This window comes from Lepidochelys olivacea (assembly GCF_965140295.1).
Source record: "Lepidochelys olivacea isolate rLepOli2 genome assembly, chromosome: 8".
NCBI classification, from domain to species: domain Eukaryota; kingdom Metazoa; phylum Chordata; order Testudines; family Cheloniidae; genus Lepidochelys; species Lepidochelys olivacea.
The window spans coordinates 92627240-92639242 of NC_140418.1; the positions used below are offsets into that span (position 1 = coordinate 92627240).

General features: G+C 42.5%; 1 pseudogene across 1 annotated transcript in view; it reads left to right on the top strand.

Moving 5' to 3' along the window:
• The first annotated feature begins 551 nt into the window (after positions 1-551).
• LOC311524960 (FRAS1-related extracellular matrix protein 1-like) overlaps positions 552-12003 on the top strand; it is a 128301-nt pseudogene continuing 116849 nt past the window's right edge. Inside the window, exons 1-6 of the transcript in view lie at positions 552-780; positions 2245-2340; positions 4852-5110; positions 5868-5920; positions 9556-9661; positions 11648-11970. The product of the transcript in view is annotated as an FRAS1-related extracellular matrix protein 1-like (transcript). The remainder of the gene's footprint in view (positions 781-2244; positions 2341-4851; positions 5111-5867; positions 5921-9555; positions 9662-11647; positions 11971-12003) is intronic.

Below are 12003 nucleotides of genomic sequence, written 5' to 3' on the forward strand. Positions count from 1 at the left end.
TGACAATTATTATGTTCCATGTATTGACTTTTTTTTCTTGAAACCAACCCTGAAAATTTGGATATTTTTGGAATCAAGCTAGCATTTTCATTATTGTTTGTGTCTCCTCTGCTTCTGAGGTAAAGATATCATGATTTCTCTTACTTTATTGTAGGCTACTGTTTCATTTCAGCATCTCTTTCTTCCTCCTATAGAGTGACCTTAATCTCTTTGAATGCCAGGGGAATGATTGCCATTTGTTGAATGCTTGTCAAACGAACTGCAAACTATGCTGCTGTAATACCCAACAACACTGGTGAGCTACTCAACTGTAGCCAGTTGGGCAACTGGGTGATGTGGAGCAAGGAACCACAACAGCCTGAGAGAAAATGGGTTGTATTTTTTTTCACTTTGAAAATAAAACAGGAAGCAAAATACCCTTTAATATCTGCAAAGCTGCAAGAGCTTTCAAGCCGCTCTTGAGCAAAAAAGGGCTTTGGTAACTGCAGAAATTAATTACTTTCATCCAGGGATTTCTTTGCCTTATAAAAGGAACTAGCTCAGTCCAAAAGATGGAAGCTGTGAGCAGTTTTCTGAAGTTGGATTTTCTGGTGCATCTTGGACATGTGGAAGCAGCAAAACTTGTCTTTGTAAATAAAGGCATCAGTGTTGAAAGGGGACAGGTGGTGTATGTGAGAGATAATGAATTACGTTTTAATGTCGCCGAAGAGAGGAACCCTTGTAAGGTAGAGGTGGTTTTAAATGAGCCAGTTACACAGAGTTGGGAAACCTACACCTCAGGTAAGTGCTCCTTCTCATGGGAATCAAAACCTATCACAATGCAGATGGACTTCTGACCGGTTGCTTCTCTTGTTTTTGTTGTCTGAAATGTAAATCAGCTTGACCAAAGCCCATTGGCAATTAATTTCAGCAGGCTCATCTTCCTGAGCAGGCTCATCTGAACTGAAGTCAATAGAGAGAACAGCTTAGACTGATACGTTAATCAGTGATCCCAGGGGAGACGCACGGTGGTTGGGGGGGGCCCCAAAGGGTTACATGCCCCTCCCCAACTGCCTGGGGGAGGGGCAAGAGGCCAGCAGCCAGGGAGATGAAGGGGTGGGGCCAGAGCCGGAAGGGAAGAAGCGGGGCCAAAGCCTCTCCTCTTCCAGCCACACTGCCTGGGACGCTGCATTGTCCCAGGTAACTGCTGTGCTACACCGGGCAGCCTTTGGGGAGTGGCTCCACATGCCGGGGGGAGCCGGCGCAGTGGGAGGACAGAGCCCCCACCTGAGATAACATGGGGAGGGGAGAGGATGGGGAGAGCGCGGGGGCCCCTGGCTGGGGGTGGGGAGGAGACACGTTGGGAAGGTCACGTGGGGGGCACATGCTCACCCCTTAGCCGGTGCCCTCCTCTGTGTCCCTCCAACATGTCACCTATGATCCCCTATTTCAAACTAGTCAAAATATTCTGGTAACTGCCACTGTGATTTGTTGATGCTTTACTTATTTTTTTACTGCTCCATCCATTTAGTAAAGCCCTTTTATAAGAGCCATCTTCACAGTTTTGATGTTCACTGCACAGTTTGCACCACTCCTCCTGTACACCCATCCTGTGGCCTCCTCTTTTTCTCCGTAACGAGCCCTGCACCTAAAGGGAGATATAGGGATGGGCAAGTATTGAGAAATTGAACTGCCCCAAGTGCCGTTCAGATACTAAGAGACATTGAAGTTAACTAGACCTTTCTGGTTTCCAAGAAATTCCCAGCCATTCAAATTATGATGAATGAAAGAGGAAGATAGATGCTTTCCCTGACATGGTGTGATACATATTAGGAACATAGGAATTGCATACAGGATCAGACCAATGGGTGCATCTAGTCCAATATCCTGTCTTTGACAGTGCCTAGCAGCAAATGTTTCAGACAAAGGTGCAATAAGCCCTGTAGTTATGTTTCCCAATATTGACTGGGTAGTCCCTGCCCCCAGGGAAATTTTTTTCCGAGAGTGAATGGGCCCTGTTCAAGACATCTCCATGAAAGTGGGTGATTTAATGGACACAGTGGTAAGTAATACTTTTTTTACTTGATCTTATGTAGTCATTTTAACTGGATAATTTATCCAGAAAGTGTAGTATGTGTTCAATTTGGCAGTCCAATCCTCAAGCAAAATTCCCACTGGTTTCCTGACTAAAGCCTACAGGATTTGACTGATAAAACTACATAAAATTATTTTTTGTCAGTTTGTTGATGCCTCTTATCTTAACAGATGTTTGACTGCCATTTCTTGCCCAATGAAGTAAAATATATTCATAATGGCTGCCCACTTCTGGAAGAGGACCATGTGAGGGCTGCAAATTTACCGGTAGGCTCTCATTTGTGCAGACATAGCAGATATTTAATTAATTTCCTTTCAAGAGCATATTCATTTGCTGGGCTTCAGGGATCATAACAATAAAAAAACCCTGAAATTCGTTTACAAAATTTGAATGTTAAGGTAGAGCAAAAATGCCTGCCCCTGTATGTGTATTTGAGTGAAATAATTTTAATCTGTAAGAAGAAAATCTGAAAACAAAACAAAATTATATCAAAGTTGATCTGTGAAATTAATTTAGATTTTTGGTTGCTGTTTTTGTTACTTTCCTTCTAGAGTAACTTTAGATGAAAAAGTATGTTCATTTACATCCTTCTCCAGCTCAGTTGTAATCAATGGGAGCTTTGCCATTGATTTCAACTGGAATAGGATCAGGGCTGTAATCCTTTTACAATCCCCAAAATTCATCATTTATTTATAAGACCCCTCCTGCCCAGGTTGCTCAGAACGTGGTGCAGCGTTCTAAATTACAGTAGAAACTTCATCCAAAATTGATCCCCTGCATAGAAAAATCCCTATAGAGGACAGGAAATTCAGGTATGTTGCCCTTGTGAAATTTCAAACATGTTATTGTGTTAGGTGGAGCTAGGTTTGCCCCTCCCTTCTACAGGATGATCCTCAAACTGGTGGTTCTCAGGGGAGCTGCCAGAGACCAGGGCCACTCTGTAGTACCACGCTGCTTCCTATCTTCCTGTACCTCATCCCTGAAGCTCTGTTAGCTTAGGTCTGATTGAGCTCTGCCAACAGGTCTTCTCCTGGGCTGTGGAAGTCCTCCTAAACGTAGGTTCACAACTTGGAAAAGGGATACGACAAGTCAGGACACTCTCTCAGGCTCTATGAACTCTACAGTAGATTGCAATGCCTTGTTAGCAAACCTTCCAAGGCCCATTCCAAGTTGTCTTCTGTGTTATAGACACCTTGTACACTGATTCACATCCCTGTGGTAAGCCCTTTGCTACGTCAGGGAACAGGGAGGTATATGTCTCATAGGCATTTTCTCTTCCCCCCTCCTCACACAACTGAGGTTTTCATACCCTTCACATATGGAGATAAAGGTAATGATTTGACCCATTACTTGCTGGAATTTTCAAAGAGGCCTAATGGATTAAGGCACCAACTCCTATTGAAAGACAACAGGAGTTGAGTGCCTAACTTCTTAGATATCTTTGAAAATCCCAGCCATTGTTAACAACCCTCCCCGTACCCAAGTTAGACCTTCTCCTATACTGACAAAGAGCCACTTTGGTCTACGTAATCATGCTTGGATAGCTCCATTTAAATGTGACACGGAGATGAAGAGCTTTCAGTTACAGATAAAGTGTTACAATACCAGCATTTAGTGCAACAGAGGTTTTCTAATATTATTCCTTTTAAATCTGAATTCATAGGTAACCTACCAGTCTAACAGAAGTTGGGAAGAGGACGAGTATAATACCACAGAGTGAAATTCACTCCTGTGCAAAGAGCAAGTATAAGGCCCATATACCACTTAAGCGCTCTTTGAGGTCTTATTAGGACTTAAGTTATGCATAGCTAGGCCTCTGCACAAGGATGAATTTTGCCATGTAGAATACTGATAGGAAGCAAAGATCTTGTTAGTGAAACCATAGGCATAAGCTAGTATCCTCAAAGACACGTCTCCCCCAGGAAACGGGCAATGATTTTCTTGTCTTTAAATTACATCTTGTTTTAACAGCAAAGCAGAAATTCAAATTCACAGTGATCTCCCAAAGGTTTACTTTGGTGCAATGTACCTATGTTTTTCTGACTTACAACTCTTTCTCAAAGACCATGCACAATGTCAGAGTATTTGAACGTTTCTTTGATATACGGTTTTATTTTAAAATGCTTGTGCATTGAAGATAGAAACAAGATCTTGTCTTGTAAATAATTTGCAAAGATTGCATAGATGCAGATGTTTGCATAGATCTTAAGAGAATACTAAGGCAATGAACAGCATGTCAAGGAGCAGCATTGAAAGTATTGATAGGATATTACTGAGTTCAGTAAGGATAGTCATTAGGGGCTAGAGCAGCGATATATGAGTCAGGAATCTTGGGCTCTATCCTCAGCAATACCACTGACTGCCTTTATGTGGTTATGCAGATCCTTTAACCTTAGTGTGATTTACTTATCCCAGCTATAAAATGGGTATATTATCTGTTTCTGGGAGGTATTCTGAACCTTAATTGTATTTACAGAGACAATCCCAGGGAATCAAAAATGTATGGGGTCAAATCTTCAGCTACTGCAAATTGACTTATTGATTTGTGGCAGCTGAGGATTTGGCCCATAATGCAAGTTCAAAGTATTATTTTTAAGAATTTGATTCTGTGAGGCATTGAGCACCCTCAATTCCTATTGATTGTCTATTTACAGTATAGATTTTGCTGAAAGGAAAATTGTACAATACATGCATTTGTAGGTCGCTATATAAATGGCTAAAACAAATTGCATTTCTTTATATAGGATATAATACAATATTAAATCTCTCACATCTAGGTTTACTGAACTGGAAACATTGTAGAGACTTTTGTTCTTCATGTAGAGATCAGGAATCCAAAATCAAGTATTACTCAGTTTGGAAAAAGCTTTCTAGACGTTCCCAAGTTTCTTGGCATATCTAAGCAAGTGGACAGAAGCACTGACTTTCAAGTACAATGCTGATGGGCTCGGTATGGTCTGCACCATCAGGATCATGTCTTCTGAGACATTCTTCACTTCCTGCTTTTGGCCAGATTGTAGCAGAGGATCCCAATATCCATAGGCGTGGCTGGATGAAAAACAAGTGTCTGAAAAACACTAGAGCAAGGAGAGGTGATGCATTTTAAAACACTCAATACATCTACAGTACTTTTTTCGTGGGGCGGAGTGAGCTTCTTTTTATTTGAAAACTTGTTAAAAATGAATGCACTGTATTACTCTTGACAAGGAGATAGAGTTGTGCTGTGGGAGCCTTTCTGACTTTGCTCTGCATCTTCCAAATTTCCTTGTGCAAAACCGGTAAATCTGTAGAGCAGAGTTGATGTGAATGGGGCTTTGGGCCATAGAACAAGTGCACAATTCTCCAGAGACAAGGGAACCTTGCCAGCATCCCAAGTAGTTTTACTGATGTAAGAATTGTTTCAAAACAAAATGTTGTTTGAGGAATCATTCAGTCCTGAAAGTAGAAGAAAGATGAAGGCAAACTGTGTTTCCCTTCTTGCAGAAGACTGACAGAGAAAATAAATAAGAGTAACACACATTTTATTTTCTTGCGTTTTTAAGCTGGTGAATGGTTAACTCTTTCTACAAAAAATGCATAACTGTAGAACTAAAGGACAGAAATAACCAGATTGGAAGGGCCGAGATAAAATCATCTCACCGGTGTGAAGAATTTCATTTTGAAATACTGTAGGGTGCAGTATTTGGTTATCTCGTTTGGATTATTATTTAAGGGTTAGGGCTTATTTGGAAAATTTTCTATCAAAACTCTTGACCAGTGACTCCCATGATGGATTACCTCTCCTTTCCAACAGGGGATACAGTGGTTCATCATGGGAGGTGGAGGACAGGAGAATGGGAGCAGGAGGTACCCAAACAACAATTTCCATAGGCCCTGCAAGAGGCATTTCCAAATTGAAATATTGCAGTTTTTTATTTTCTACCAAAAAGTTGGAATCAACTGCATGAAAAAACTTGTACAGATACAGACAGACATCATCTTCCTTTCCAAATGCAAACAGATGGACATCGTACCAAAAGGACTGAAGGTAAAAAATCCATTACAATCTACATACCACACAGACTATGCTGACAACTTGTGCCACAAGCTCTCAAAGAAACTGCGGAATCACCTGATCAACATCCTCTACAGCAAACAGGGAAAGATTAAGAATGAGCTCTCAAAAATGGATACTCTCATAAAAAACCAACCTTACACACAAGCTTCCTCGTGGCTGGATTTTACTAAAACTAGACAAGCCATTTACAATGCACACTTTGCTTCTCTACAAAAGAAAAAGGACACTAAACTTTCTAAACTACTACATGCTACAAGGGGCCACAGCAATGGTTCCCTCAACCCACCTAGCAATATTGTTAACCTATCCAACTATACTCTCAGCCCAGCAGAAGCAGCTGTTCTATCTCGGGGCCTCTCCTTCTGCCCCTCCACCCCCACGAACATGATACAGTTCTGTGGTGACCTAGAATCCTATTTTCGACGTCTCCGACTCAAGGAATATTTCCAAAATACCTCTGAACAGCATACTAATCCACAGAGGTCTCCCTACCAACACTACAGAAAGAGGGATTCTAGGTGGACTCCTCCTGAAGGTCGAAACAGCAGACTGGACTTCTACATAGAGTGCTTCCGCCGACGTGCACGGGCTGAAATTGTGGAAAAGCAGCATCACTTGCCCCATAACCTCAGCCATGCGGAACGCAATGCCATCCACAGCCTCAGAAACAACTCTGACATCATAATCAAAAAGGCTGACAAAGGAGGTGCTGTTGTCATCATGAATAGGTCGGAATATGAATAAGAGGCTGCTCGGCAGCTCTCCAACACGAGTTTCTACAAGCCATTACCCTCTGATCCCACTGAGAGTTACCAAAAGCAACTACAGCATTTGCTCAAGAAACTTCCTGAAAAAGCACAAGATCAAATCCGCACAGACACACCCCTGGAACCCCGACCTGGGATATTCTATCTACTACCCAAGATCCATAAACCTGGAAATCCTGGGCGCCCCATCATCTCAGGCATTGGCACCCTGACAGCAGGATTGTCTGGCTATGTAGACTCCCTCCTCAGGCCCTACGCTACCAGCACTCCCAGCTACCTTCGAGACACCACTGACTTCCTGAGGAAACTTCAATCCATCGGTGATCTTCCTGATAACACCATCCTGGCCACTATGGATGTAGAAGCCCTCTACACCAACATTCCACACAAAGATGGACTACAAGCCGTCAAGAACACTATCCCCGATAATGTCACGGCTAACCTGGTGGCTGAACTTTGTGACTTTGTCCTTACCCATAACTACTTCACATTTGGGGACAATGTATACCTTCAGATCAGCGGCACTGCTATGGGTACCTGCATGGCCCCACAGTATGCCAACATTTTTATGGCTGATTTAGAACAACGCTTCCTCAGCTCTCGTCCCCTAAAGCCCCTACTCTACTTGAGCTATATTGCTGACATCTTCATCATCTGGACCCATGGAAAAGAAGCCCTTGAGGAATTCCACCATGATTTCAACAATTTCCATCCCACCACCAACCTCAGCCTGGTCCAGTCCACACAAGAGATCCACTTCCTGGACACTACAGTGCTAATAAACAATGGTCACATAAACACCACCCTATACCGGAAACCTACTGACCGCTATTCCTACCTGCATGCCTCCAGCTTTCACCCTGACCACACCACACGATCCATCGTCTACAGCCAAGCTCTGCGATACAACCGCATTTGCTCCAACCCCTCAGACAGAGATAAACACCTACAAGATCTCTGTCAAGCTTTCTTACAACTACAATACCCACCTGCAGAAGTAAAGAAACAGATTGATAGAGCCAGAAGAGTTCCCAGAAGTTACCTACTACAGGACAGGCCTAACAAAGAAAATAACAGAACGCCACTAGCCGTCACCTTCAGCCCCCAACTAAAACCCCTCCAATGCATTATTAAGGATCTACAACCTATCCTAAAGGATGACCCAACACTCTCACAAATCTTGGGAGACAGGCCAGTCCTTGCCTACAGACAGCCCCGCAACCTGAAGCAAATACTCACCAACAACCACATACCACACAACAGAACCACTAACCCAGGAACTTATCCTTGCAACAAAGCCCGTTGCCAATTGTGCCCACATATCTATTCAGGGGACACCATCACAGGGCCTAATAACATCAGCCACACTATCAGAGGCTCGTTCACCTGCACATCCACCAATGTGATATATGCCAGCATGTGCCAGCAATGCCCCTCTGCCATGTACATTGGTCAAACTGGACAGTCTCTATGTAAAAGAATAAATGGACACAAATCAGATGTCAAGAATTATAACATTCATAAACCAGTCGGAGAACACTTCAATCTCTCTGGTCACGCAATCACAGACATGAAGGTCGCTATCGTAAAACAAAAAAACTTCAAATCCAGACTCCAGCGAGAAACTGCTGAATTGGAATTCATTTGCAAATTGGATACTATTAATTTAGGCTTAAATAGAGACTTGGAGTGGCTAAGTCATTATGCAGGGTAGCCTGTTTCCTCTTGTTTTTTCCTACCCCCTCCCCCCCAGATGTTCTGGTTTAACTTGGATTTAAACTTGAAGAGTGGTCAGTTTGGATGAGCTATTACCAGCAGGAGAGTGAGTTTGTGTGTGTATGGGGGTGGGGGGGATGTGAGAAAACCTGGATTTGTGCAGGAAATAGCCCAACTTGATTGTCATGCACATTGTGTAAAGAGTTGTCACTTTGGATGGGCTATCACCAGCAGGAGAGTGAATTTGTGGGGGGGGGGTGGAGGGTGAGAAAACCTGGATTTGTGCTGGAAATGGCCCACCTGATGATCACTTTAGATAAGCTATTACCAGCAGGACAGTGGGGTGGGAGGAGGTATTGGTTCATATTCTCTCTGTATATATAAAGTCTGCTGCAGTTTCCATGATATGCATCTGAGGAAGTGAGCTGTAGCTCACGAAAGCTTATGCTCTAATAAATTGGTTAGTCTCTAAGGTGCCACAAGTACTCCTTTTCTTTTTGTAAAGGGAGAAACTCCCCATATTTCAATAATCTTTAATAACTATATTACGATAGCATGTGGATGACCTAGTCAGGTTCTGGATTCCACTGTATTAGGTACTGTACAAACATAGGTGCCAATCCTGAAACACCTATGGAAGTGCTTAATTTATTACACTTGAGTAGTCCCATTGAAGTCTATGGGACTACTCAGATAGGTAAAGTTATTTACATGTCTAAGTCTGCACAGGATCTGGGCATTTGTATGTAGAGTGCCTACAGTTATTCCAAAGAGCTTACAGGCTAAATTACAAGTTCATACAAATTATTGGCCAAGCAAAAGATCTTTTTGCAATTATTGCAACAAGATCTTTGTTTGAATTAAATGTACAGTTTAATGCCTGCCATCCAGGATCAAAGGAGGTACATATTCTAAACACCGACTGTGAGGTTCTCCTGGAGATGCAACTCAGATAGCAACACCTCAGCCCTCCCCCCATCCCCTGACACAGATGACATCCCCATCCAGGGGGAGATCAGAGATCAAAAGAGCCTATTTCCATTACAGGTGAGAGCAGATAACAGATTTTGACAATCACTTGGAAAAGCAATAAAATCCTGCCAGCTGGGTGTCTGCACCGTGTTGAATTATTGGTCTTAACTTGGGTGCACCCCTGGGCCTGAGTAGAATGACTCAGGCTTCAGTCTCTCTGGGAGTGGCATTACCCTGGCATGACTCACATTTTGAAGTGTCTTAATGAGACTGTGCAATGTATAGACATATTAGTGATTTCATCACACACATAATTTCTGACATTGCCTGCTTCACGTTTACAAAACTTGTATGAAACTGGGGCAATTTTAATAATTGTTTTAAATGGATTATATTTGTGAAAAGAGAAAAACCACATTTGCAAATTTTGAAAAAGCTGCTGGAGCAAGAGGTGGAAGGGGAGGAGGAGGTGTCACCCATCCAAAAGCCATGTTATCTGGAGAAATGAGCACTGGCTGGGAGTCTGAAGCATTAATAGGAGTGGGCAGTAAAAACATATCTCCTCTTGTTTGACTCTTGCATGGCTAAAAAAAAACGACAAATAGAGAGTGCTTGGCCTGTTATTGATAGGACTGCCTTCTTTCTCCAGGACAAATTACCTACCACCCTAACGCAAGCAATAGTTGTGCCAATGGCTATGAGTGAAATCTGCGCCCCATTGAATTCGGTGGCAAAAATTTCACTGTTTTCAACAGGGCCAGGACTTCACCCCCTCTTCTGAGATTAACAATCTTGCCACTGTCCACTCTGACTAGAGATTTCCCCTTTTGAAGAAGATAATCGAGAAGATGGAAGTTGACCTAACTGAAGCTAAACGTTGATTCCTATAGCTTCCTTGGATCCTATTGGTCTTGCTTTAAACCTAGGTATGACACAAGTCTGCACTTACTTATTTGATGACCATGGGAAGAGATCAGTTGTCCATTATTATTATTATTTATTATTAGTAGTAGTATTACAGCAGCACTGTAGGCTCCAGCTGAGATCAGGGTCCCATTCTGCTTGTCAAGTTACAAACACATAGTAAGGGACAGTTCCCAAACTGCTTACAGAATAAATGGCCCAGACCAACAAAGGGTAGGAGAGGAAACAGAAGCAAAGGAAGGGGAGATGACTTGCCTGAGATCACACAACAGGTCAGTGACAGAACTAGGAATAGAATCCAAGCTTCCAGACTCCCAACTGAATGCCCTATCCAGTGGGCTACTGCCTTGCTGCTTTTAGATCTTCCAGCAGTCTTTAATATATATGATAAGGTTGACTCCTTTATGGTGCATGACCAGGGTGAGTGGCTGTGCATTCTTTTTGAAGGTCCTTTGCTCTAGAACTGGCTCTCGCTGGCAATTCTTGAGAGCCTGTGCCAATTTATTATTGTTGCATTGTGCATTTCTGATTTCTTTTCCTTACTTTTCAGGCTTTTCAGTTATTGAATATTTGTTAGTTGGAGGTGTGAAAAGTTTGGGGCAACGTTGAAAGGGATTTAATGGTCAATTGTATATTAGTTGTTTCATTTTGTTTAATAGAGCCCAGGTACTATGGAAAAAACATAAGAATGGCCATACTGGATCAGACCAATGGTCTATCTAGCCCAGCGTCCTGTCTTCCAACAGTGGCTGGGACAGAGGGAATGAATAGAACAGGGCAATTATTGAGTCATCCATCCCCTGTCATCCAGCTTCTGGCAATTGGATGTTTAGAGACACCTACAGCATGGAGTTGTGTCCTTGACCATCTTGGCTAATAGTCATTGATGGACTCATTCTCCATTAACTTATTAATTCTTTTGTGAACCCAGTTATAGTTTTGACTTTCACAGTGTCCCTTGGCAATGAGTCCCACAGGTTGATCATGCATTTTGTGAAGAAGTACTTTCTTTTGTTTGTTTTAAATCTGGTGATAGGTCCCCCAAAATTACTTGCAATGTATACATTTTTGGATATACATATATTTCCTCTTGCAGAAGTGTTTGCAGAGGGATTAACTGGGTTTTCTTGTTTGTAGACAGAAAATGTTTGGATTCTTGTGAGGATAAAGGAAGCCATCCCAAATACACAGGCTCGAGCTGCGTTTATGTCCATGTTCATCTTGGAGATTGATCAGTTTATTCTTACCCCACTTACAATAGCAGCTCTAGATGCTGAAGTTGGAGAAACCGCAAAAGACAGATTAGTGTTCAGCATTACCAAATACCCACTAGAGTGGTATATTACCATCTGGAGGACCACACCAAGGCCATTACATCTTTCATTCGGCAGGATTTATACCACATGAAGATTACCTATCAGCCACCCAACATCACTCATTCTGAGAGACAGAACTATGAGGTGAGGCATGGACCTGGACTGCTCTTAGTCAGA